Source organism: Ailuropoda melanoleuca, chromosome 2 (assembly GCF_002007445.2).
Source record: "Ailuropoda melanoleuca isolate Jingjing chromosome 2, ASM200744v2, whole genome shotgun sequence".
In the NCBI taxonomy this organism is placed as follows: domain Eukaryota; kingdom Metazoa; phylum Chordata; class Mammalia; order Carnivora; family Ursidae; genus Ailuropoda; species Ailuropoda melanoleuca.
Genome location: NC_048219.1, coordinates 170,757,376 through 170,785,280, shown reverse-complemented (window position 1 = coordinate 170,785,280; position 27,905 = coordinate 170,757,376). Strand labels below are relative to the sequence as shown.

General features: G+C 40.6%; 1 protein-coding gene and 1 long non-coding RNA gene across 3 annotated transcripts in view; one reads left to right on the top strand and one right to left on the bottom strand.

Annotated features, from left to right (window-relative positions):
* Positions 1 to 9,948, bottom strand: part of CPO (carboxypeptidase O) — a 45,737-nt gene extending 35,789 nt beyond the window's left edge. Inside the window, exon 1 of one of the 2 annotated variants that reach the window (XM_034655061.1) lies at positions 9,456 to 9,948. The gene's annotated coding sequence lies outside the window, so the exon portion shown is untranslated. The remainder of the gene's footprint in view (positions 1 to 9,455) is intronic. The other variant, XM_034655062.1, reaches the window with a different exon arrangement.
* A 6,247-nt stretch (positions 9,949 to 16,195) lies between these two features.
* LOC117801129 lies at positions 16,196 to 26,577 on the top strand. The gene is made up of 3 exons (XR_004623583.1): positions 16,196 to 16,238; positions 26,281 to 26,450; positions 26,550 to 26,577. It is a non-coding gene; the product is annotated as an uncharacterized LOC117801129 (long non-coding RNA).
* Positions 26,578 to 27,905: the final 1,328 nt, after the last annotated feature.

Below are 27,905 nucleotides of genomic sequence, written 5' to 3'. Positions count from 1 at the left end.
CCAAAGGAAGAGGGATCTTACATATATTCATGAAAAAGCTGTGTTTGTTGCTGCTGCCTTGCCAGAGACTTTTCTCTCCCAGCCCACTCCCCGCCGCCTTGTCGAGGTTCTATCATCCACTGCTGGAGAGCTATTGGCACTANTGTAGTTATCTGTGTCATTCCCCCCATTCTCCACCTGACTGTAAACTTCTCAAGAGTGGGAAGAGTACATATTTTCCCTTTGCTCAGGGTTTTGCAAGACACGATGTCCAGAACCTATTTGTTAGAGTGATGCGAAGTTTCATATTCTAGCAGACATTTGCCCCTAATGCAGTCTTCCAGAACCTGTGAGTGTTTCTTAATCATTAAGTTCCAAAATCTGTACAAAGCTTGTCTTGTTGCCCTGCCTGGTGTTACCGAAACAGAATATCTGCAAGCTAGGAGGGGAAACTCTTGGATAGTTCAAAAAACAGGTTGTAAATTTAACTGATCAGGATATCAGTGGAAATATGTTTTAATTATTAGTATAATAATTGGGTGTAAGACCTGGGGATAGATTGTAGGTCAATGCCAGCCTACTGGACAAACCCCCATATGCGAGGCCCAGGGCCTACAAGGATGGCTCGGGTATGGTCTCTGCTTTCAAAGCCAAGATAATAAAAAATTGACCCAAGGCTAGGAGAGTTGCAAAGTTTAATGACATGATTTTGCAAATCTCATGTCAACTACTTGAAAGAAAAATTCTCTGTAAGAATTTAATGTCAAGACTGTCATTTAAAAATCCAGCTCCAATGTCTGTTTTCTTCTCCCACTCACAAATCTGTTTTTTCAAGTAGGATCTATTTGTTGTTTAAACTTTTTCCTCTTCCTTATCCTTGGTGGTGGGAGGTTCCCACTAGGTTGTGAGGAATGCACTCAGAAGTAGAATGTCAAGGCCAGGAACACATCTGGACCTGCAAAGCTCACATCCAGCCCCGCTCCAGCTCTAATGATTCCCATAAACACTCCACTCCCATGGCCTTGCCCCAGACCTTTCCCTCACCTTGGCATGCACCATCTTTCAAATCCTGTCCAACCCAATCCTCATGGAGCATGTGTCAACATGGTTCTTGCCAGCTCCCTTAACATCTTCACCCTTTCCTACACCCACCTGAAAATCTAATCACTCTGGACCATTTACACCATCCACCTCTTTTGCTTCTCTACCCTGGCATCTGAGAGTGAGGGGGAAAATCTCATAACTGCCATATTGCTGATGCTTATTCAGCCAATATTTGTTGAGCACCTGCTATGCACTAAAAACAGTAGAAGAAACTATACTAGACTCAGAAAAGAATACAACAGTGAATTAGAGAGAGTCTCCTCCTTGTCAGAGCAGGGAAGCTCAACAACTATACCATAGGGTGATAAGTCATTATCATATGGAAATTCAGAGTCCCAGAGTACCGTGGAAGCCCACAGGAAGGCACTTAACCTAGAGACTTAAGGGTTCGGGGAAGGTTATATCACTTAAAATTCATGGTCTTCAACTCCAGTGGGGCCCTTGGCATCACTCAACCATTATTTCATAGTTGTCTAGTCAACCTCAATTTCTCCAAAAGGAGTATCTAAGCCTTCATGGCTCTCTTCAAGGCCCCTAGTCCACTCGTGTCTTACTCATCTCTCAGCAGATAAGACAGCCCTTGACTGCACTGAGGAAGTCCAATCCATGTTTACAAATCCATTTCCACTGCAACTCCTCCCTACCTCCCCTCCTGATTCTGTAGAAAAGGTGCCCTTTTTTGGATCCTCTCTCTCCACCATTACCCTCAATTCTAGGACCAGGACCTTGACAAATTGGTTTATTTCTCTCCCTCACTTCTATTCTTTTATGTTCAAGCTCTTCCTCTTAATTACTCAAACACAGCTAATAAACATACACAAATCTCTAATACACAAAAAGTAAATTATAAAGAAATAAAAATATTATGCAACCCAAATGCTCAGATTTCATCAGCTTCCAGATTGAACTTAAATTGCAGCAGGTTAAAAAAAAAAGTAGTTTACAAATGTTTTCCTGCACCTTGCCAAGTATTCTAACCTCAACCCCCACCCACCTCTGCCTCCAGTATCTGTGAGATCCCCAAAGGAAGAGGGATCTTACATATATTCATGAAAAAGCTGTGTTTGTTGCTGCTGCCTTGCCAGAGACTTTTCTCTCCCAGCCCACTCCCCGCCGCCTTGTCGAGGTTCTATCATCCACTGCTGGAGAGCTATTGGCACTATTGTCTCTGGCTCAGCAGCCTCTGAAGAGTCCAGCTGAATCTGCAATATGTCTAATTGCTGGCCTCACCTCCGCTGAGCTAGGGCTCCATGCTGGGGTGCAGAGTCCTGCTGACCGTTCTGCCCGCCAATGCTCTCAGTGTGGACACCAGCACCAGCACGTTGCATCGTGCCTGGACAACTGCGTGTGCAGACAGAAGAGAAGGTTACCGCTCCCACGCCTCTGCCCTAATGTTTTTTAAGAAGCTTAATGGCAAGCGTGTCCCTAACAGACTTGAACTCCAGAAGGCTCCTTGCACACTATTTTCTATGTGAATGACAAACCCAGAACATAACTCCTTAGAGTTCTCTCGATGGCAGTCCTGTCAAATATTCCAGTCTCTGCTCCTCCCCTCCCCAGTCAAATACCGTTTGGGAGGCATATCAATATATGCCTGAATCCCCATTGTGGATACAGCTCAAGATTTCCCAGGAGGAGCCTAAACCTCCTGTAAATCAGTGGGTGTCAATAAATACCTGGGTGGGAGAAGGATGCCATGGTTCAATATAACAGCTATAGGGAATGAACAGGTTTTCCTTGACCCTGTTGGGGGTCCCTGGCTGGATCTGAATAGTAAACTGACACAAAGAAAGGTTAACAAAAGAAAAGCATACAAATTTCTTGCATACAAGTTTTATATGACATGGGAGACTTCATAAGGAAATGAGGACCTGAGGAAACGGTTGGACCTGAGTATTTTCATGCTTGGGCTGAAGAGTAGGCAGTCATGTAGAAATATGAGAGGTCAGAGAGCTTGAAGGAAGTGCACTAAACTGAGGAAAATTACCCAGACCTGTTTGTTGGGATTCTTCTTGGTATCTCTTTGTCTTTGCAGGTAAGGATGTTCCCTCCCTCCAGGTATAGAGAGGGCACCTCTCATATGAGGGTCTTATGACATCTGCAGGGGAGGCCGGTGAGAGGAAGGTCAGCGTGACCTTCCTGCTTCTGCTGTTTTCTCAAACTCCTTTAGCCTAAAATATTCAGTATGCCAAGGAGCCATAATTTAGAGCAGCATTTCCCAAATCCCATTGTAGTCTTATAGAAATCATGGAATAACCATGACTCTGCTATAAAAACTAAAACATCACTCCTCAACCCTGCACCCAGTACTGGCTCCTGCTCTTTTCTTTCCTTCACAGCCAAGCTCTGGAAAGAATCAGTTGTAATCTTTACTTCCTCACTGTACATGTATTTTTTCTATTTAACATTATCTTCTTTTTAAACATAATTATATATTCACTTGGTTTAAATTTCAAAAAGGCAAAAAGCTATCCCTGGCTACCAAATATCCCTCCCTAGAGGCACCCAGTTTCCTGTGCATCCTATCAGAGATATTTTATTAAACACAAGCAAAAACATATCTATTTCCACTTTTTTAAAAATAGCAATTGCATCCTGTATCTACACACTGTTCCTTTTTTTTTTTTTTGCTTAACACTATATTTTAGGCATCATTTCAAATCAACAAATAAAGAATGTCCTCATTCGTTTTTGGAGGGTGCTACAGAATATTATATTGAATAGTTATACCCCAGTATCCTTTAATTGCTAGACTGTGGGTTGTTTTCAATTTTTCATGACTTCAAGTAGAACAGGATTTTTTAAAAATGCAAGTTTCCACCGAGGCACCAAGATGTTACATTTTGTTAAAAAACAAAATCCAATGGAATAAATTTTAATGATCTTATTGGCTTTATTTAATGATTCATGAATCATGCAGCCTCTAATCTAGCAGATAGAAAGAAGCCCCAAAAAGCTGTACAAAATGAAGGACTTTTATAGGCAGAAGGGAACAGGAATAAGGAAGTTATACTAGACAAAAGTAGGTTGGTTATCACAAGGTTACTTTCCTTTAGGGGACAGCAGGGGTCTATCAGGCAGATTACCTAACTAGTGCTGACCAGGCGATTCCTGACTGTCTGGTGTAAGATTCCATTTGTGAGAGAGTCAAAACTGTAATTAGTAAAGTTTCGACTTGGTGACATGGGGCTTAGCATAAGCAACTCTATGTTGGGCCTATTATCTAGTTTTTCACAATTCCAAAGTGAGGTAAAAGATCATATAATTTCTAAAGGAGGTGAAAAATCACATTTGTAACTCAAGCTTCTCACCCACAGAAAGATATAAAGAGGTTGGGATTTGGAGATTAGCAAGTATTTTGGAGACTGTAGTCTTGGGTTGTGAATCTTAGTTCCCTATGGGGGAGACCTGGGGATCCTTACTCTTCCCATCTGACAAAGAAAGATGCTTCAAGATGGCTGCCCAGAGAGTTTGCTACATGGTCATACAGTCCATCTAGAAAACCTGAAGGTGAGAGTTGTACGGCTAGCTGCTTAGAAGATAAACAAAGAGATAGCTACAGGGGAACCTGCTTTCCTAAAGTTGGTCAAAGAATGTGTTTCCTCAGGGCAAGGACAGTGTGAAACGCAGGTTTTGTTCAACAGAAACACCCGGAAGCAAAAGTCACAGCCAAACTGAAGCCTGAGCGCTAGGAGCTGAGGAAACTATAAAAGACCCACAGCAATAGAGAGGGATGTCCCTTCATGGAGGGTAAGTCAGGTGTGAGATTCCCTGATAATGAGGGAGACCGACACAGGTCTCCAAGAACCCATGAAAGATCTCAAGGAAGAGCCGAGTTAAAAAAAAAGAAAAAATCCACCACAGCCAGAAATTGGTGTTGGTCAAGTGAGGCTTTCCTGCTTGCTCATTCTTCACTCTGCCCTCTGTCTCCACCTCGCAGGGATCTGAAAGCAGCTTAGAAAGACAGGAGGAAGGGCGAAAGCACAGGGCAGGCAAGAGAAAGCCAATGATTCCCCCTCTCCCACTGCTGGTGTCCAGCTTGCCGTAAGCTGGACCCAAGAAAGAGGAAACTTAAATGAAATTTTAAGTGTTTATTATTAATTTGGACTATACATTTGAATTGCTGACTGTAAGAGCTTTTTATTAACTGAAAGTGATCACAGAAGTCATAGACTTATACCAATTTTCACTGAGGGATTGAGTTCCACAAATAAAGTGACAGCGGGTGACTGCCACTTCCTGTAAGGATGTAAAAAGTCACGAGAAACTGTTGCTTTCATTCTAGCGGCAAGAGCACTCCAGAGAAGTTACTAAATCATAGCTGTGGGCGTTTTTTCCCTCATCTGTCAAAGATATCTAAATGAACTATGTTCCAGAAAGTGACCAGCCCTTTCTAGGGGAAAAGAGACGCATGGCCACCTTGATCCCTGGCAGAGTGGAAAATCTGATACTGATGGGGGAAGGAAAAAACAGGCAAAATCTAAACGAAATTTTAATGGCCTACAAGGGGTGTTCTGAGACGGATTTCTAATGTGTGTGGAGTTCTTCCCCATATGTCCAACAATTTTCTGCACACTATCTGGTCTCCTACAATTTAAATCAATTCTCCTACTCTCTATCTGGAGATAGAATCAGATTCCACAGGTTAAGGGCTCAATCCTAAAAGGCTGCCTCCTCTGTCACTTCAGATGCCAGTTGCAAGCCCAGGTGACCACCTGTGCTTCTGACCGAACCTATAGATTGGAGACCTAGTTACCGATGGGACAGTCTGTGCTGTGCGAGTGGAAGTCCCAGTCCTTGGATTCCCGTAAGAAGATTTATGTGTGGATCTGCGCTCAGACTAAAGATAGCTGGAAGGAAAGTAGCAAGCACAAAACAGTTTACTAAAACAAAAGTACACTTTCAAGGTGGGGGAGGGGCTCAAGGTGAGGAGAGGCAGGTCTCATGAGATGGAACCAGCCCTAGATTGTTTTGGGATTGGATATTTCCTGCAACTCTCTGGGCTGGGAAGAGCTGTGATGTGCAGCAGCATGGTCTCTACAGGAGGCTACATCCAATCATTTGGGGAGCTCCTCCCACAGGTTGGGTGCGGAGTTTTTGACCCTACAAGGTTTGTACCTGAACAGTCCTGGCAGCCTTTCTCCATGGGAGCAGTGGGGCTGTACCCACAATGCAAATGCATTATAATAAGTCTAGGGGTTACCCTGGGGCAGAGGTGGAAGAGGAGAGTTCATGCTCTGTACCTGCACCTGTGGCTCTTGACCTGTCATCCCCAAGGTCTTGGAAGCTGCAATGGCTGGATGTGGTGCTCCCATGCTTTTAATGTGTAACCTTTTTATCAATGTCCTTGCCACCAGCTCTTGTCTCCATCCTTCCCCTGCCAGGACTTGGGACTCCGCCTCTGGGTGTTCCTTCCACTGCTCCTGTCTAGCTTCTATCTAACAGTCTCAATTACTCCCTCCTCGGGTTCAGCTAATTTGCTAGAGCGGCTCATGGAACTCAGAGGAACATTTTACTTACTAGATTACCATAAGGATACAAAACAATATAGCTCAGGAACAACCAGATGGAAGCAACGTCTAGGGCAAGGTGTGGGGAAAGGGCACAGAGCTTACATGCCTTCTCCAGATGTGTCACTTTCCACATCTTCAAGTGTTTACCATCCCAGAAGTTCTCTGAACACTGTCCTTTTAGGTTTTTGTGGATGCTTCATTACATAGGCATGGTTGATTAAGTCAATGGCTATTGATGATGGTTTTGAACTCCAGCCTCTCTCCCCTCCCCAGAAATCAGGGGGTGGGACTGAAAGTCCCAACCTTCTATTCAAGGGTGGTTCCCCTGGCCACCGGCCCCCATCCTTAGGTGTCTTCCAAAAGTTACTTCATTAACATAAACCCAGTTGTGGTAGAAAGGGGCTTGCTATGAATAACATGACACTCATTTCACCTTTTTGGATGTGAAGCAATTTCTGGAACTAAGGACAAGAGACCAAATGTAACAAAAGGTGCTCGCATTGCTCTTAACTAGGGAAATCCCAAGGTTGTGGGATCTGTAAACCAGGAACTGGTTTTGTGGACAAGGACCAGATATATTTCTTATAAATCACAGTATCACACAGTCACATGTGTACTGGCATAATGGATTTCAACCCCAATGTTCCCCAGTCACAGAGCAAATATGTACTCAGCAGCTCTTTCCCACAGTCCTTCACTAAGTTCATGAGGCTAGTACTCAGAAGACTAGAGGCATGGCAGGAGAATTGAGAGAAATCACCTCTGAGTATCTGCAAGGAAGAATGAGGAGCAGCAGAAATGGTAGATTGATATATATATATCATACATATACAGTTATCGATTGTCTAAAACAAAAATAATAGCAATGAATTCTTGGACTCAACAGCATTTGTATAAGTAAAATTTATAATCACAAGAACACAAAAGATTGAGGGAAGGGATAAACTTCTTTATACCATTGTAGGGTTCTTTCCACTCTATGATATAGTTAAATATTGTCTGAAGATACACTATATTAAGTTAAAGATACATGTTTTAATATCTAGAGCAAACACTAAAAAAAGTACAGCTAAAAACGCAATAGAGGAGATAAGTAAAAATCATATTCAATTCACCCAACAGAAATCATCAAAAAATGAACAGAGAAACAAACAGTAAATGGAATTATCAGAACAAATAGCAGTATGATAGAGCCAATCATACCAATAATTATATTAATTTTAAATTAACTAAACACTCCCACTAAAAAACAAAGACTGTCAGACTAGGTTGAAAATACAAGACATAACTCTATGCTGTTTGCAAGGAACCCACTTTAATAACTTTTAAAAAATTTTTCTTTAGTAATCTCCACACCCAACGTGGGACTCAAACTCACAACCCAGAGATCAACAGTTGCATGCTTTACCAACTGAGCCAGCCAGGTACCATGCAAGAAACCCACTTTGAATACAAAGATACAGATAGGTGAAACATGCAAACACCAACTGAAAGATGGGTCATGTGGCTATAATAATAACAGACAAAGTCAATTTCAAGATCAAAAATATTACTGGGGGGGCGCCTGGGTGGCACAGTGGTTAAGCGTCTGCCTTCAGCCCAGGGCGTGGTCCCGGTGTTATGGGATCGAGCCCCACATCAGGCTCCTCCGCTGTGAGCCTGCTTCTTCCTCTCCCACTCCCCCTGCTTGTGTTCCCTCTCTCGCTGGCTGTCTCTATCTCTGTCAGATAAATAAATAAAATATTTTAAAAAATATATTACCAGGGTTTAAGAGGGACATTACTTAATGATTTTAAAAAGTTGAGTCATCAAGGAAACAACATAATCCTCTAAATGTTTGTGCTCCTAATAAAAGCATTTCGAAATACATGGACAAAAATCCAAGAGAATGAAAGGCAAAATGAATGAATCTACCTTTTCTAAAAAAAAGGTAGACATAGGAAATTTTAACATCCTTCTCTCAGTAATTGATAAAACAAATAGACAAAATCAGTAACAATATAGAAAGTGTGAAAACTGCCATCAGTCCCAAAGCTAATTGATATTTTAGAACAATACCCAATAGCTGCAATACTGAAAAGATATTCTTTCCAAATGTACATGAAGCATTCACCAAGGTAGACATACAGAGTATGCTCTCTGACCACTATAATATTAAATTAGAAATTGATCATAATAAGACATCTAGAAAATCTTCAAATATTTGGAAAGTTAACTAAACACATCTAAATAACCCATGGGTCAAAGAAGAAATCACAAGGGAAATTAGGAAATACTTTAAAATGAATGGTAATGAAATACCACATATTAAGCTTTGTGAGGTACAATAAAACAATCTTAGAAGGCAATTTATTACATTAAATGTCTTTATTAGAAAACAAAAATGATGTAAAAAATTGATAATCTAAGTTTCCTCTTAAGGAACCAGGAAAAGAGAAAATTAAACCCAAAATAAGTACAATAAAGGTAATATATGAGAGCAGAAATTATTGATATAAAAAAGACAAAATTGAGAAAATCAATGAAGTCAAAAGTTGTCATTAAAAAATAACAATGATAAACCCCTAGCAAGACTGATCAAACACCACACACACACACACACACACACAAAGAGACAGAAAGAATAATAAATTGAATGAAAGAGGCAGGTTTTTTTAAACTAATCTACATTCAAATGATAATGAAGGGGTATTATAAGCAATTTATGCCAATTGTCAAGAAATGCAAAGTGTACTGAATTGTCAAGAACTGTAAGGATATCATGATATTTGCAAGCTAATGGGCTAGCCTGCCAGTTTTGTGCATGCCGGCAGAGGACACAAGACTCCTAGATCAGAGGCAAAGGACAATATTACTCACAGCAAGTCTCCTGAGCTTCGTGTTTGAGCAGGTTCTCCCTCGATCCTTAGGTTTCATCAGGCGACACAGTGGTTGAGGAGGCCTCTGTACACACAGCTGGTTTGTGTCACAGCTGAGGGGTCCTGAGGTTGAAAAACTCCAATCTTTGAAAAGGAACTGCAAGCAAACCTGCTTGACATTTGCCCCAGAGGAACACATTATCTTTATGATACCGGACAACCAACAAACCTGCCCTCTATTCCAGACAGAGAAACCATTTCTATCTTCCAAGCTGATTTGCCATACAAATATCTTCAAAAGACAGTCTGGGACAAATGCTATCAGTGCTTCAGCTCACAAAACATGCAGAAATTTGACAAATCCATGGAGAATCCTCTCCCAACCCCAACTAGATGAACTTGGAAAAATTCCTTGAAAAATATACCTTCCAAAAACGGATGCAAAAAGACATACAATATTAAATAACGCTATATCTAATAAATAGAAGTTACAATCAAAATGTTCCCACAGAAAAATTCAAGGTTTTATCAGTTTTTCTGTTGAAGATTTTAAGCAGGAAACTCTTTCAGAAAGTGGAAGTGAACACTTACCATTTTTATGATGTTAACATAACCCCAACAACAATATTTGACAAAAATATTTTTTTTAAGTTAGAGACCAGTATCCCACATGAATATAGATTTAAATAAACTTAAGAAAATATTAGCAGATTCAATCCAGCAATACATAAAAAGCATGCCAAAGTGGATTTTATTCCAGGAATATAAAGTTAGTTTATTATTTGAAAAATCAATGATTGACACTAACAGAAAAAAGAATAAAAAACACAATTATCTTAATAAATGCAAAAAGCATTTGACAAAATTCAACGCCTATTCATAATAGAAATTCTAAACAAAGGAGTGAAGTGAACTTTTTCAATGTGATAAAGGTTATATATGGAAAACCTATAGGTTATATCAATTATCATAAAACCACAAACACCCTTTTTCTCTGATCCAGAACAAGACAAGGATGTATACTCTTACCCCTTCTATTAAACATTGTACTGAAGTCTAGTCTAGAGCAATAAGAAAACAAAAGAAATAAAAAGTAAATATTGAAGAGGAAAAAGTAAAACTGTCACTATTTACAGGCAGGATTTACAATTACAACACTCTTTGAAACTTGCCAAAAACTACTAGAACTAGAGTTAGCATGATACACAATCAATGTGCAAATCCATCATATTTCTACATTCTAGCCATAAACAATGGGAAGATGACATTAAGTTTAAAATGCTATTTATAATAGCATCTAAAAAATCAAATACCTGAAAATTAAGCTAATGAAAGATATGCAAGTCTACACATTGTAAATTACAATGAGAGATTAAGGAAAACACAAATAAAGGGGGAGAAACATGATATTCATAATTTTTTATGAAGTTTTTTTATTTTACTTCCAGTATAGTTAATATACAGTGTTGTATTAGTTTCAGGTGTACAGTACAGTGATTCAGCCATTCTGCACATTACTCAGTGCTCACCATGGTTAAGTGTGTTCTGTAATCCCCATCCCCTATTTCACCCATCCCTCACCCACCTCCCCTCTGGTAGCCATCAGTTTGTTTTCTATAGTTAACAGTCTGTTTCTTGGTTTGTCTGTCTCCCTCTCCCTCTCTCTTTTTCCTTTTTTTGTTTCTTAAATTCCACATATGATTGAAATCATGTGGTATTTGTCTTTCTCTGACTGACTTGGGCTTAGCATTATACTGTCTAGCTCCATCCATGTTGGTGCAAATGGCAAGATTTCATTCTTTTTATGATTGAATAATATTCATATATATATTTATATATATATATATTCATACCATTTCTTGCTCCATTCATCTCCCAGTGGACACTTGGGCTACTTCCATAATTCGGTTATCGTAAATAATGCTGCATAGGCATTAGTGTTCTTGTAGTTTCAGGGTAAATACCCAGTAGTATGATTGCTGGATCATAGGGTAGTTTATTTTTAATTTTTTGAGGAACCTCCATACTGTTTTCCACAGTGGCTGCACAAGTTTGTATTCCCACCAATACCGCACAAGTGTTTCTTTATCTCCACATTGTCACCAGCATTTGTTGTTTCTTGTGTTTTTGATTTTAGCCATCCTGACACATGTGAGCTGGTATCTCATTGTAGGTTTGATTTGCATTTCCCTGATGATGAGTGATGCTGAGCATCTTTCCATGTGTCCTTTGGCCATCTGGATGTCTTCTCTGGATAATTGTCTGTTCATGTCTTCTGCCCGTTTTTAAATTAGGTTATTTGCTTTTGAGGTGTTGAGTTGTATCAACTCTTCATATATTTTGATACTAATCCTTTATTGGATGTGTTACTTGCAGATATCTTCTCCATTCAGTACGTCGCCTTTTAGTTTTGTCGATTGTTTCCTTAGGTGTGCAGAAGTTTTTATTTTGATGTAGTCCCAATAGTTTATTTTTGCTTTTATTTCCCTTGCCTCTAGGCATATCTAGAAAATGTTGTTACAGTGGATGTCAAAGAAATGACTGCCTGTGCTCTCTTCTACAATTTTTATGGTTTTGAGTCTCACATTTAGGTCTTTAATTATCGTGTTCATTATTGAAAGATTCAATGTTATTAAGATATACATTCTCCCCAAAATTATCTCTAGGTCTGAGATACTCTCAAACAAATTCAGCAGTGTATTGAAAAAATTCAAGCTGATCCTAAATTTTTCTGAAGAGGCTAATGATCAGTAAGAGCCAAAACAATTTTGAAAATGAACAAATTTGACAGTATGGAAGCCTTACACTACCCGATATCAGAAATTACTATAAAACCATAATCACTAAGGCAGCTTGATATTAACATAAGGACAGACAAATAGGTCAATGAAAGAGAATATAATAATAGAGGATCTACCCACGCAATTGATTTTTGACCAAGGCACCAAGTCAATTTAATGGGAGAAAGAAAAGTCTTTTTAACAAATAGTGGGAAGAACATTGAATATCCGTATGGAAAATAAAACAAAAATACCCTTGCAAGGGTGCTATAATGGTGCTAGTTGCTATGGTGCACTATCCAGATTCCCTCTTCAGATTCATTTCTCTGCCACTGGAGTGTTGGCTGTTGATGGCTCACAGCTGAGTCCCTTCCTCTCCAGAAATTGTTCTATTAAGCAGTGTTGCAACCTCTCTTTGGTGAGAGCTGGAATCCAATAACTGGCTAATGCAGAGAGAGGTACAAAGGCTCAGGCCTCTTGCATCACGTGTAACAATGTTGAAGAGCCATCCTAAACCCGAGAGCCCCTTTTGCATCACAGTTTAATTTCTCTCTCTGCCCAATCTTGCTTCCTTCACCCCTCAGAAGTATTTTTCCTGTAAGCGCTCCCCAGTAAAGCGCCTGGATGCAAATGCATTTCATGGAGAACTCAATACATGGCAAACTTGACCCTACTAACTCCATACCAAAAGGAATCACTAGAGACGGATTACAGAGCTAGGTGTAAAAGCTTAAACTATAAAACTTCAGGAACTCATGAGATACTATCCTTATGACTTTGGGGATTATGTCTTAGGAGACAAAATGCACTATGCAGAAAAGGGAAACATTAATAAACTGTATTTCATCAAATTAGAAATGCTTGCTAATGAAAAAAATACCATCAAGAAAATGAAAAGCAAGTAACACTGGGGGAAAAAAATACAATATCTGAAAAAATAATTTGTATCCAGAAATAGAAAAATGTCTTTATAAATCAAGAATATAAAGACAAATGACCCAATAAAAATGGACAAAAGACTTAAAAAGAGATTTATGATAGGCACATGTAAACATGTTTAGCATCATTGGCCATCATGGAAATGCAAATTAAAGCCACAGTGCGATACTGTTTACAACCAGTTAAAATGGCTAAAATTTTAAAAGACTGAGCAAATAAGGCAAGAATGGGGAGCACCTGCAACTCTCATACATTGTTGGTGGAGTGTAAAATTATACAAAAACTTCGGAAAACTGTTTTTCAGTTTCTTATAAACTTAAATATACATCTACTCCATGACTCAACATTTCCACTTCTAGAGAAGAAATGAAAGCTTATATCCACAAAAAGACTTGCACTGTAGTGTTCCTAGCAGCCTTACTCATGATGGCCAAACCTGGACTCAGCCACACGTCCATCAACGGAAGAATAGATAAACAAACTCTGTTATGTCCACTCACTGAAATACCACTGGGGAGGGGGGAAGACACTGATACACACGTCAATACCGATGGGTCTCAAAAACATGTTGAATGAGAAACACCAGACACGAGATAATCATAGTGACTGATTCCATTTATATGGGGTCCGAGAAGAGAAAAATAAATCTATGGTGATAGAAAGCAGAAAATAATTGCCTCTAATTGTAAAGGAGCACGATGAAATTTCAGCTGTGGTTAAAATATTCTAAAGTATTTTTACTTGAAGAGCTTTAAAAGGAGTTCAGAAAAATTGGGTTCTCCAAATAAAAGACACTGCAGTTTTGAAAAAAACCTCACAAGTTTACCAAGATTAAATTTAGTCTTTTTTAGGGTGAGATAAACAGCAATTTCTTCATACAATTATTCTATCTTCAAAGTATCACATATCTGCCAAGTTCGGTATTGCAAAAATTAGGGATAACTTTCTCCTAAGGGGTAAGCCACTTAATAGAAAGGACTCAAAGCTTTATTTATTTTGGAGATTAGTGCTAAACAGTGTATTTCCTTACTGTTTTCTTTTGTTTTGGTTTTATTTATCTCAAGATGCAAAGGGCTGCTTTTTTTTTTTTTTGCTTTGTTTTTTTCACTAGTATATGATGCATTAGTCATTTGGCAACAGGGCAGGGGATCACTTTTGCTTTCTCTAAATTAGAGAACTCCTCCCAACCCCATAGATTCTTGGGAAGAATTATCAGGGTTGTTCTTTGTTATATCTCATTGTCTTACTCTTGATAAGTAAAAGCTCTCTCTTGCAATTGTTAAGAGATCATGAAGAACTGGCGGATCTTATTTGAATATAGTAATCTTCTTTATAGCTTCCTTTCGTGGTTTTCTATCAGAAACATTACAATCCCCCACTAAGGGGTATTTGGAGTTCTGTAGGAGCACATTTTGGTTGTCATGGTGACAGAGTAGCACTACCAGTATTTCTTAGCTGGGGACCAGACTAAATATTCTACAACGTACAGGATAGTCCCATACCAACAAGGATTGTTCCAACCAACGTCAGTAGTACCTACCTTAGTCTGCTTGGGCTGCCATAACAAAATGCCAAAGAGTGAGTGGCTTAGACAACAGGGATTTATTTTCTTATAGTTCTAGAAGTTGGAAGTCTGAAAGCATGGTTTGGTTCTGGTGAGAGCCCTCTCCCTGGCTTGCAGACGGCTGCCTTCTTTCAGTGTCCTCACACGGCGGAGAGAGAGAGAAAGAGGTGTGGAGGGGTGGGGGGAGAGGGGGTGGGAAAGAGAGAGAGAGAAAGGGAGTGGGTGGAGAAGAGACAGAGAAAGCTCTCTGGTGTCTCTTCTTATAAAGACACAAATTCTACCAGATTAGGGTCCACTCTGTGTCCTCCTTTAACCTTAATTACTTCCTTACCACAGACACAATGACACTGGTAGTTAGGGCTTCAACATATAACTTTGGAGGGACACAATTCAATGCACACCACACCCCTACTGAGAACAGTAAACATTAGTCTGTTCCAGCTTAAGGTTATCTACGAGGATGTGAAATTTAACATTATAGCTTCAGGTTAAAATGAAAATTACGCCTTCAGGATAAATTTAAACTGCTGATCACAATAGTCAGGTTCTTCATATCCTGGCCCTGCACTATCTTTCCAAAGTCTCATTTCCGTCCATTTCCCTCAATTACTCACTATTTCCCAAATCCCATTCTTATTTTCACACCTCTGCCTTTGCCCTGTTATTCTCTCACCCTGGAATGTTCCTCTCTCTTCAGTGTGCCCAGGAAGTGCCTACTCATCTTTAAAAGGCCTAGCTCACATGACTTCCTCTTTGCAACTTTTTCTCACCACATCCCTACTGTCAGAATTAATTTCTTCTTTGGATTATACTGAAATTAATCACAGCCTGTCTCTTCTGGCACTTTGACCTTTATATCTCCAGCAGCTTAGAGGACAGGTATGGGCTCACCAAATAGTTCTCGGATGGCCTTAGAATTTACTCGATGTTCATTGTGACATCATTTATTTTTATCTACTTTCAACTTTGCCATTTATCTCTTTTTTTCGCCCTTGGCTTCCTGTTATCAAAAATTATGATTTAGCACCAAAACCACTCTCATGACTTCATTTCTTCTCCCTCTGTTCTCCTGATTATTGAATCACAACTTTTTATAAAGTGAATAATCATTGTTTATAATAACGATGCCTGTTTAGTAATGAATAATTATTATATCTCATTTCTTATTTTTTCTTATATATTTTGATTACCAAATAAATCTTCTATCTGATTCATACTTGCTCCTTGTCTTGGACAAGACATCATGTAATGTCCTCACCATCAAAATTTCAATAATGCCGGCAAATCTTCTCTCAATACAGTAGTACCCCTTATCCACAGGTTCACTTTCTACCGTTTCAGTTACCCAGGGGCAACTGCATTCTGGAAGCAGGTGATTCTCCTTCTGCCATATCATCAGAAGGTCAATAGTAGCCTAACACTATGTCACAATGCCCATGTCATTCACTTTATTTCATCACCTCACATAGGCATTTTATCAACTCTCAGCATCACAAGACAAGTGAGTGCAGTACAATAAGATATTTTGAGAGAGAAAGACCACATTTACATAATTTTTATTACAGCATACTCTTATAATTGTTCTATTTCATTACTAGTTACTATCATTAATCTCTTACTGTGCCTAATTTATAGATTAAATTTCATCAGAGGTGTATATATATGTATAGAAAAAAAAACATTGTATACATAGTGTTTGTACTATCCACAGTTTCAGGCATCCCCTGGGGGTCTTGGAATGTATCACCCAAGAGTAAGAGGAGACTGTACAAATTTTGACTCTCTCAAAATCATCAATGACCCTTTTGTTGATGGGTGAAATTCCCAATCACATGTATGTGAAACAAAGAAGTTAAATGTATTGCTTACTAAGCAATCAAGAGCTATTTCTTAGAAATCGTAATCTTTCTGTACAACGCAAAGCTTGATATCATAAAGGTTTTAGGAACCATGGTGTTCAAGGATTGGCAGACTTTCTAAAGTGGAGTGTTTAGAGATTGGCTGACTTTCAGCTGTGAAGTTTAGGGATTAGCTGACTTTCAGAAGCGGTTCCTGGAGTGATGCCGTTGCTGATTGGCTGACCTTCAGAAGCATGTGGCTATCACTAATTGATTAGTATGGGTTTAATACTTGTTCTGTGGTTACTTGTTTACTACCTTGGAGTCCGACCAAAGAACAGTCTTTTAATCTTCATTTTCAAATTAGGAAGCAAGATCTTTCCAGTTAGGGCACGCATCAGAATCACCTGGAGTGCCTGTTAAAACACAGATCGCTGGACACCACCCAAAATATATTATGCAATAGGCCTGGAATTGTACCTTAGAGTGCGCATGTCTAGTAAGTTCTCAAGTCATGCTGCTGCTGGGGCAGAGACCACACTTTGAGAACCACTGAGTTAGGGAATGAAATGTCACAAAAGTAAACAGTAATTAGAGTTGGCCAGGTTTAAGAACTGTTTGGTGGTGGTAACCTACAAGATCAACTGAGTTACAGTTGGATAGAGGAGTTTAGGCAATGGACAGGGGCTTGGGCAAGGCTAACCATGAGGGTTCTCTCAGGGGCTCATGGATGGCAGAGTCTAAGAACTACGGGTGTGAAGTATCTGTCAGAGAAGCATTAAAAAAGACAGCTTTTGCTCTTCTCCTTCCACACAATTCATGACTGCCTTTTGTTTCTAAATTGTCAGCTAGACAAAGGAAGTCACTTTACCTTAATTTGTTTTCCTTTTTGTAAACACAAAATACCTAAATAAAACAGGATTTTAGTCTCCCCTTTCTTCTCAGTGTATGTTCATAAATTCTGGCATTGCTAATTAGCACATTCATTCAAGGTAGTGGATACTTTATACATCTGAGCAGGCAATTTAATGCCTTAAGGAAAAGAAGATCCCCAAGGGGGAAGCATGTGCATCATCAGTTCCTAACACATGGAAGACATATGTTGAAAAATCAAGGTCCATGCCCAAAAGTGCAATATATTTTTTGCCTTAAATCCATTCCAGCACAAGAATTATGATTCCAACTAGATTGAAGATTTTTCTTCTCCTAAGAAACGTGATAGTTGCCAACTAGTGATGGAGTTTCCAGAATTCTTCTCCCAATACTTAACAGATGAATTTATTGGATGGAAAAGTAAGAGCAAATCCAAGCTGCTTTGGAAGCATGCCCAAACTCAGCAACGGTGATATCAATAAGGGTCACGTGGAGGCATGTATAAAAGACAGGAAAAGAGCGAAGCAAACACAAAACCACCAAAAAGGCAGCAGAGTAGAGCATATCTAACCTTGACGGAGCGCTAGAGTCAGGGTCTGAGCCTTACCAATCCATCAGTATTGCTTGGCGCTCATCAGGGTAACCATAAGGAATGACAGTATCCTCACGGAAATAATGAACGCTCAGGGACACAGCATGTGGTCCTTTCTGCTCTCTCTAATGCCTAGGACAGCTCTTACTCTCCACAACGGAGGTCTTCTCCACACAGTGTTACCGACCACCCATTTCTGGAAGTACCAAGAGCTTCAAGAGAAGTTCCCCCAAACCAGAGACTGTCAATCTCTACATTTTGAAACGATAGAATCTTTCTTAATGGTGGGGGGATGCAAAGAATTGGGCAGAGAAATTCATGCTTCTCCCTACTTTTAACTCCAAGCACCGCAGAGTTCATGGTTCTTCCCAAGTGAGTTTTCTGTGCCTGATTCTGCCCACCTAATAGAGCGAATCATTTACAAACGTGCAAATTTTCAGCCAGAACAACATCTATTTTAACAATATTTTATTTTCAGTTTTTCTCATGGAGAATGAGCAAGCACGCTGGAGGCAGGATGTGTGTTGTTTTTTTTAATGAGTCTCATGGACAACTCCAGAAGGCCAGTAATGGCACAGGTAGTCTGTGCACGCACAATTCGTATAATTATTTTTTTCTTTTCACTGAGGGATATGCTAGACTGGTCTGACTTTATTGGTTCAACAAACATGTCTGTGCACCCAACTTGTCTCAGGCTCCCTTCCTGGGGCTGCACTTCCTAAGGGAGTCAAGGCTGTGGTCGCCGACGAGTGTGGACTCCTGTTTCCTCACTAGCTGCTTAAACCTGACATCACACAATAAGAGTTCTATTCTCTCGTTTCACATAAACAGAGGCTTTGTTCCTCGTTTAAAAATGTAAACAATATTAAGCAAGTCGCATGGTAGTTTACACTTTTCTGCCCCTTAACTCAAGAATATGCATGCTTTCCAAGAAATAGATTTTGGCTAAGGAGAGATGAAAAGCCCAGGGTGTAAAGGGTGAGGAGAAAAGCAGGAGACATGTAAGCCTCATTTACTTCTTTCCTACTCAGGGCCTTAGCCACAGGGCTCCATTTTGGGTACACGTTCCATAGCTTCCCTTCTCAAAGTGTAGTCCCTCAGCAAATGCTATCAAATTCACTGGGAACGCTGATCTAGATACACAGAATGCAAGGAATGATAGACAAGTCGCAAATCTATGTGTGATTGACTGCCACCACCCCCCCCCAACCCAGCACTTTGTTAGTCCCTCCATTAAACATTTCTGGAATGCCTACAATGTGTCAGTCACTGTGCTAAGAACCAGAGGCACAGTAGAAGAAAACACACACATTTCTCTCCCCAAGTTTACATTTCAATGGTGAAGATAGATGTGGAAAGTAGTCACTTCAGTATTTTGTGATGAGTGCTATAAAAAAAAATAGGAGCATGCCAACTTGGCAGGACATAATTGGACATCTAACCTAGTCCAGGGAGGGTTGTGAAGGAAGACAAGGAAGAATTCGCCAGGATTTAAGGTTAGGAGTGGGAACATCATTTGAGGCAGAGGGGATAGCATATATGAAGGCCTCCAGGGAGAATGGGTGTGAAATAAGAATATATTAATTTCTGCCCCCGGTTCCTGCTAATATTTGGTCTTTGATCCTGGTTTCTGACACAGAGATTTTAAAACCCTAGTAATTTCTGGAGTAATGGGGGTGATAGGAGCATCTTACACAGGGGTCCCAAATCCCTTAGAATTTTGTGGGTGATAGGGGCATCTTTATTTCTAATAAAGCAACTCTTAGTGGGCTCCAGGATGGGTGCTGGTCACCAGAAGGACCAGTCATGACAAGAAGCTTGAAACTTTCAGCTCCACCCGCCATCCTCCAGGGAGGAAAAGGGGGCTAGAGATTGAGTTAATAGTGGATCATGTCTCCATGATGAAGCCTCCATGAAATCCCTACAGTGCAGGATGGGCCATGCCTCAGCTTATTTAGAATGCAACGACTGGATACACAGATGTTTGGAACTTGATAGTCATAATACAGCCACTTTGCAGAAAATCTACTTACTTTATAATTTTGAGGTCTCAAAGAAGAAATTAAAAGCTATTCTATTATGTTACCCCTTTGCTTTCTTGCCCACACTGCTTTCCAGGCTCCTTGGTCATCTAAAAGGTCTTCAGCTTTTCTAACACAAAGGAAACTGTATCCCTGGAGAACTGCAATAAAACCCAGCTGAGTTCTGCCAGCCTGGCCCCCAACCCTGGACTGTTCTTCCCTCCTACATTATTTCTCCTCCTCCTCCTCCTCCCCTCCCCCCTCCTTTTCTTTTTATTTTTTGGCAACGTATGTCTTCCCTGAAGATGAAGCCGAATCTTATTAGGCAAAAGTACAGACTCTATGAAAAAGCATCTCCTGGAAGGAGACAGCAATTTCACCCGTTATTTTAAAAGAAGGAATTTGGTATTAACAATTATTAATTAGATAAAAAGAATTGCTAACTAAAAAAGAGAACATTAAGGTAAGATGAAGTAACAACTGCTGGAAACAGCTCTCATTCCTTAAAAATAAAAGCAGCAAAGGGAAGAGGTTGTAATTACTAAAACATAGGCACTTGGAGGAGGGATTCCTCGGAGGTGGGGTGTCACTCCGCTAGTGCTTCGGCGTGTTGGGAACACTGGAAACTGGATCCAGCTGCACCCACCGGGACGAACTGCTGTTGCTGAGATTAAAGAGTTTTGCTGGGTTATATTCACTGGAGAGAGAACTGAAAGGAGGCCCCCACGAGGCAAACAACAAGGAGAAAGTCCCTCCGTCCCTCCTTCCGGCTCTAGCCCGGCAGTCCCCTGCAGCACCCCCCTGCTGGCAAAGCCGAGCATGGACTCAGCTGGCAAAGCAGAAATGTGGTCTGCTGAGTTCCAGCCTCAGCAGCAGAAAGAAGCAGATAGAATGGTGAATTTAATTTGAGAGACAATAAACGACATTGTTCTATTTTTTTTTTTTGTAAAAAGGAGGTCTTTGGTAAAAAAAAAAGGGGGGGGGGAACTATACCTTCTGAATTACAAATCAACATCAGTGTCCTGAAACAAAAAATAAAACATTGACTGTGAGTACAACAGATTTTATAAGTTAACTGCCACTTGTACAAGCTACAATAAAAGATGGTATCTCTCAATTTTCTTAGAGATGATGAATCTTACTTTCCGCCAAATGTGGTAGATTTGATTACGGGTTCCAACTGCTTCCTCCCCCATAATAGAATCATATAGCCACACCCTTGCCCGGCTTTATGGTGGGCAGAATGTACTCTTCTGGCTCGTGATTTTGTGCTCTGACATGGGACTTGCTTTAATTAATGAGACATTAAGTAATGTGACCAGGGCAGAAATGAGCTTGAACAACTGAGCTTCTGCCCTTTGATGATCTACTGTGAGATTAATATGTTCCAAGTGCAGCGGCTGCCCTTTCAACCTCGGTTCCAGAAGAAGATACACGGATCATACCATATGCTCTGGACAACCACTGGTCCAAGAAAGGGGAGAGACACGTGGGACAAACTTGAACTCAGCTGGAAGCCTGGAGTTCAGCCTAACCTGGCTAAGGAACATTCAAATCTACGGATGCATCAGTATAGGAAGAAAAGCTGTTATGTTAAGCCTTTGCGTTTTGGAGTTCGTTATGCAGCATTACTGTGGCGATAGCTGACTAAAACATTAGGTTTCTCAGGCTTCATAGATGTACCAGTAGATCTAATCAGGAAGCAGAAAACACTCTGATTATTTAATAAAGAGAAATTTAATGCAGAGGATTGATTATATTCTATCACTCGATTAAAAAAAAAAAAAGCTAAGAAGTCAACCAGAGGACACTGAGACAAGCCAGAGGTTGGAAGAAACTGCTTCTACCCCTAGAGTAGAGGGAGAAAGAAAGAAGGCTGAAGATCACCCTGTGGAAATTGAAACCTTGACAGGTCTTTTAGATAGCAACTGAAGCCATCGAAGATGCCTAATCACTGCCAGAGGAGCCACCTGAAGCACAGAGGGAGAAGGAGAAATGCCCTGGTTTCTCCCTGATTTCCACCCTCCAGTCTCCTTCCAGTGCCTCTCATTGGCCAAAGCCCACAGAAACCAGATGATGATGCCTGAGAAATGCAGTTTGCAGGAGACTTTCACCCAAATGTCATACAGAGCTGAGCAAGGGAAGGGCAATGAATGGATCTATTGGAGATCCTCTAATCAATATTAAAGCTTATCTTATTTTTTGACCACTAGAAAACCAGTCTTGAGAGTCCCTTTCTTCAAGAAATTTCTAGAATGCCCCCCAGAATGCTTGCATGCACTAATTAATTGTCTTGATCGTTGTCATTATGGTGACAAGTTCGAGGACTCAGGCCCCAGCAGTTTCACGTGGTTTCATGTCAACCTACAACTCTGCTTCGGAGGCCATGCCTGCTGTGCCACCATGTCCCTGGAGCTAGAACTCCTCAATGCCCTGAGGTTCTCGGGATAAGAATGAAGCAGAGCTGATATAATACCACCGTTCTTTAAGAGCAGAGATCCACGTTACTGATTTTAAGAAATGAAAACGAACACATCACTTTTGTTTTTAACTGAAAGAAGAGGTCCCAGAGCTAAATTGTGTGAATCCTAAAGCATTGGAGAATAGTGATAAAGCTTTGTCCATTCCCATATGTTATTTTCTCCCAGAGCATACAACTTATGCCGAGGATGACTAGTGTCGAATGAACTTTCCTACCACTCACCAAACAGTTGATGGATATATGACCCTCCTTTAATATTTAGAGTTTTTTTGTGTGCTTCACATTTTTTTTTCACTCGTGGTGAGTTCCCTTGGAGGTCCTTAATGACCTTTCCTATGATATGGCCTTAGCCAGAGCCCCCCAGCTTATTAGACATCCTTTACATGAGTGAACCTCCAAAATTAAAACCTTGGGTAGTTTTTAAATATTTTCCCAGAAGACTGCCTAGCCCCACTGTAAATTGGTAGAAGCAATAGTTAATGGTCCAGGATGACCACGTTCACTAGCCAGAGCATCTAGGCCTCGGCTCCTTCAAAAAGGAGTTACCTTACCCTGCTCGCGGTTGAAGCTAGAGGGAATCTAGAGCTATCATTTAATGGTGTCAATTTCGATTTGAGAAACTGAAGTTCAGAAACATAAAATTATTTGCCTGAGGCACAAGGTTGGCTAGTGAGATGTGAATAGGTATCCAAATAGGCCCAATAAGACACAAACTAAGGGAGACTCAGGGGCAGGCAAAAGCTCATGAATGAAATGCTGGAAAAGAAAATGAGACCAGCGAGAAAGTAGCTTAATTTAAAGAAATAAAGTCAGAAAAGTCAAAAGATTACATACGTATATACGTATGTGGCTACCTACCTACGTACTTATATTTAGGCTGTGATGAAGGAGCCCTATTCTCTTCAAGAGGGGTACCATGTCTTTTCTTAATTCCTCTCTTCTTGAGTTGTAGAATTACTCAATTCATATTCTCCCAAACTAAATTAAAAAAAAAAAAAACACCTCTCAATGTATGTTGAGATCTACTGTGTTTAGTAGAACAGAACACAAAGCAAGACAGACAGGCTGGCCTCCTACATTAGGAATGAGATAAGGTTATTAGTGGCTCCTTTACTATCCACAGAAGTGGTCTCACCTCGAACAAGTCATCTTGCCTCCCTGTGTCTATTTCCCCTTCTCTAGAATGTGATTCACTCCATGAGACCCCATCCCTCTCACGGACCTGCTGCTAGAATCATGTTGGGCATGAGATGCTTTTTCATTCTTAGGATTGACATGAGAATACCTAAGGAAAAAGCAATGAGTTGTGGAAATATAGATGATTATTGTTTTACATACGTATAATTTTAATAATCAGAAAATAAAAGAAATAAAAAACCTGGTCTTATTAGAGTTTAAGATACTAATCATTCCCCTTGTCTTCTTTGAGCCCAAATCCAATTACAGATAAAGGGGTTTTAAAAACTCTGGTCAGTACTAGTAAAACTATATTGAAGAACAAAGCTTGAACTTGAAGCCAGTGTAGGCTTCGGGATACTCCTTGCTCACCCTTCACACACTCAAAGACTTCAGACCTGCAGAACAGGCACTCACCCCACTAGGTACTGGAAGACCCTGGCTTGCCTCATCCCTTTTGAATGCAGAGGGTCCTATTAACAGAGACAAAGGAAGGAGGCCACAAATGCGTGGAACCTTTCACACATTCACTCCACCCAACAGCAGACAGCTGGATGCCCCACCCCCACCATCACACCAATCAGACAAATACCACCCCTCCTTTTATGGGAGCAGGCCAGAAAAAGAAAAAACAAAAATACATCTTCCTCTTACCTCGAACAGGGTGGAGATGTCTATTTAATTGGCCAGGAAGAATAAGAATAGAGGGAGAGGATGCTTCCTCTCTAGATCCTCACTATCCCAGTGACCCCAGCAAAGAGGGAAAAGGCTATAGGTGTGCAGCATGCAACTTTTAGCTGCACCCCTGCAGCTGCCTGGACAGGGCACCCAAATGAATAGTGGAATGGAAGCAATGGAAGTGATGTTTGTGGCTGCCTGGGCCTAGGCTGACCCAACCAAGTGAAGTCGGGACTGTAAAATTAAGTGGAAAGAAACCAGTTGACCAAATAGTAGTTGTCTAGAGACTCTTCATATCTTATATGGCTAACGGGAATTTGTGGTTTGGAAATGAAGTCTTTTTTCCCCTTTTGATAGATAAGAGGGTGAATCTTCACAATATTCAGGAAGAAGCAGCTGCATGTTTTGGCAACCATTTAGAGGAAAAGAGTGAATATATGAAATATTACTGCAAAAGTATAAGGGAGAAATTTGAGTAGACAGCCAAGAAAAAAAGTGAGGAGTGGAGAACAGTAAATTTAGAAGATCTCCATCTGACGCAGTTTCTCAAAGATGGTGGAGAGAAAGAAAGAAAGAAGAAAGAAAGAAAGAAAGAAAAAAGAAAGAAAGAAAGAAAGAAAGAAAGAAAGAAAGAAAGAAAGAAAGAAAGAAAAAGGAGCAAGGAGAGAGGGATGGAAGCAAAGGCTTGGACCAGGTGAGCACCAAATTGAGGAAAAACTTTCCCGAGAAACGCTTAAAAAGTAATCAGAGAAACAGGTTAAAGACCCAGAAAGGGCAGTTTGTCTGGAGCTTGAAATGGAAAGAATCACAAAGAGATTCCCCTACTATATCAAACGCTCACTGGACTGAGAAATCTGCTGTGCTAATAGCTCTGAACCAATTGCTTTGCATGAGATCCTGGCTGGTCTAAATGACTTTGTCAAACTTCAATTTCCCATTTTAAACACAGAACAAATAATGATTTCGAGGTGTATATAGCATTAGAGCTATCAAATCAACTCCTTGCAAGGAAGCCAAGTAAGTTAATACACTCTGGAGTTTTCGCCTATGATTCTGAGAGCGGCTGGGGTAGCCGCTTCTGTGACACACCTTTCCCACCCTGCCCTTCTCACCTGCAAAGTGCACTTCGCTTCGGATGCTAAGTCATTCCTGGAGAATGCTGAGTCACCATTCCACTCTTCTCCCTTATCTGGATCTCTACGGACAGACCCGACAGGGCTACAGAGAACTCATCATCGTTGATATAAATTTAAAGTTTCTACTTCAGATAACTCCCTGTTCTACACTTCAGCTTTCTTCTTATCACACTTGGATAAAAGGTGTGCCATTCTTAGGTGATCAAGTGGCATATTTTCCTGAAAGCAACCCTAAAAGCTATCCTAGGGATCTAACATTTAGATCAAGTAGATCCCACCTGATAAAAGCAACGATCATTAAAGGGTATTGATATTGAACTCTGACTGAGCAAGGGGTCATTTAATCAAGGCTTAAATATCTGATTTTCTAAATGATATCATCTGAAATAGATCTTCCTCTGCAAATCAGCCAGGTGGAGGGACGGAGAGAAGGGTTCGTCGAAATATTGTGGACTGCCTTCTAATCAATGGAAAGAAACTAAAATTTAAATGAGAGTCTTCTAAATTCCACAAACCTGCCAACTGATATCATAAACTTTATCTCGTGGTGGCATTGCTATCACTACTTTCATTTTAAAGGGGCATAAACTTAAAATCAAGGAGATGATGTCACTCATTCAGGTTCACACCACCGTTACATGGGAAACCCAGGCTCCATGCTCTGACTATTTAACTCTAAATCCACTCCCATTCCTGAGTTCTTATGCAGTTGTCCTAATGGATTTTTTTTTCCTCTTTGGACCATAGCTCTGGGTCTCATGTCATGGGACCTCCCAGAGAGAAGTCAGCACCCACTGAGAGAACATACATCCCTTGTGGACCTGGAAGAACTTGATGAAGTCCAGTGGACAGCACGTCTAAGACACTATGGTAGATGCCAGGACAAAGAGCAGAGAATCTGGAATAGAAATACAAGTGTAAGTATGACATGTCTCCAACCCTTTGTAACAGTTTTCCTTCCTATGAAGTCTTTTCTTTTTTTCAAAGATTTGTTTGTTTGTTTGTTTGTTTGACAGAGAGAGAGAGCACACGAGCAGGGGGAGCAGCAGGCAGAGGGAGAGGAAGAAGCAGGCTGCCTGCTGAGCAAGAAGCCCAGTGCAGGACTCGATCCCAGGACCCCAGAATCATGACCTGAACCGCAGGCAGATGCTTCACTGACTGAGCCACCAAGGCGCCCTACCCCCTTCCTATGAAGTCTGTTCTGCCCCTCCCTTCCTGGATTGACTTGTACCGCTTGAGGCCCTCACCAGCAGGGACATCTTCCACCACTGTACCTCTGATGTTTCATTACACTTGGAGCCTATTTCACAAAGGAGAATTCAGCAGCTGGTCCTCCTTAAAGGGCTGGAGGAGAGGAAAAATTTACAAATGAAGTGAACACTTAGTTTTCTCCCTCTATTTTACTGCCCACTCCTTGAGAGCTGGAAATGCGTCTGTACCGAGGGTTTAGCACAGGGTCTGGAGCGTGATAAGGTTCAGAATGTATTACTAAATGAATCAGTCTAGTGGTGGGAAGAAATATTTAAACAAGTAAGTAAGAAACAGGACAGGTTAAACTAAGGGCCAACTCAACTGATAAGATTTTTCCAAATAAGGGTTCAGTTGAAAAAAAGAATCATCCTAAAACAGACCAAAAAATGTTGAAACATCGAAGAGAAGAATCCATAAAACATGCAAACTGCAGGCCAGGTGTGTGGAGTTCACTGTAACAATATTTGTTTTCTGGCCCCTCCCTTCATCTTCTATTATCTGCTTCACACGCTATGAGACTACATCTGGCACGTGCCTCATAAAAGGGATTAAACAGCTTCTTTTATTCACAGTAACATTAATGGCTTTCACTTATTCAGTACCTACCACGGTTGGGGCACCCACTGGATTCCTGACACACTGATTTTATTTAATCTTCACAAATGTCCTGATGAAGTGACTATTAGGGTTCTACATTTCCCGGTCGAGATTTCTGGAACTAGGTTAAGGAATTTTCCCCCAAACTCCATGGTAACAGGAGGCAGAGTAAAGATATGAATTTTGGTTTGTCCAGCTTCAGAGTCAGAACCCTTAAACACGCATCTAAGCTCGGCAGCCTTAGAGTCATTTTGCAGGAAACAAGGATACCGAACATCTCTCAATTCTTCGTTTACAGAGAAGAAGGACCCTCCTCATAACGGGCCCTGCCGCACCAAGCTGCCCTTATGGGGTAAAGCTGCAACTCTAATACGTGATTCCAGCCCAGTTCAGGGGCCCTCAGAAGCCGCAATCGCCCATGAGTACAGCTGGGAAGAAAGGTCGGATATGAAGTCACAGTTGATGTTGTGGGGTCATTTTCTGCGTCAGAGAAACATTTTGTATCAGCAACAGAACAGGGAGAC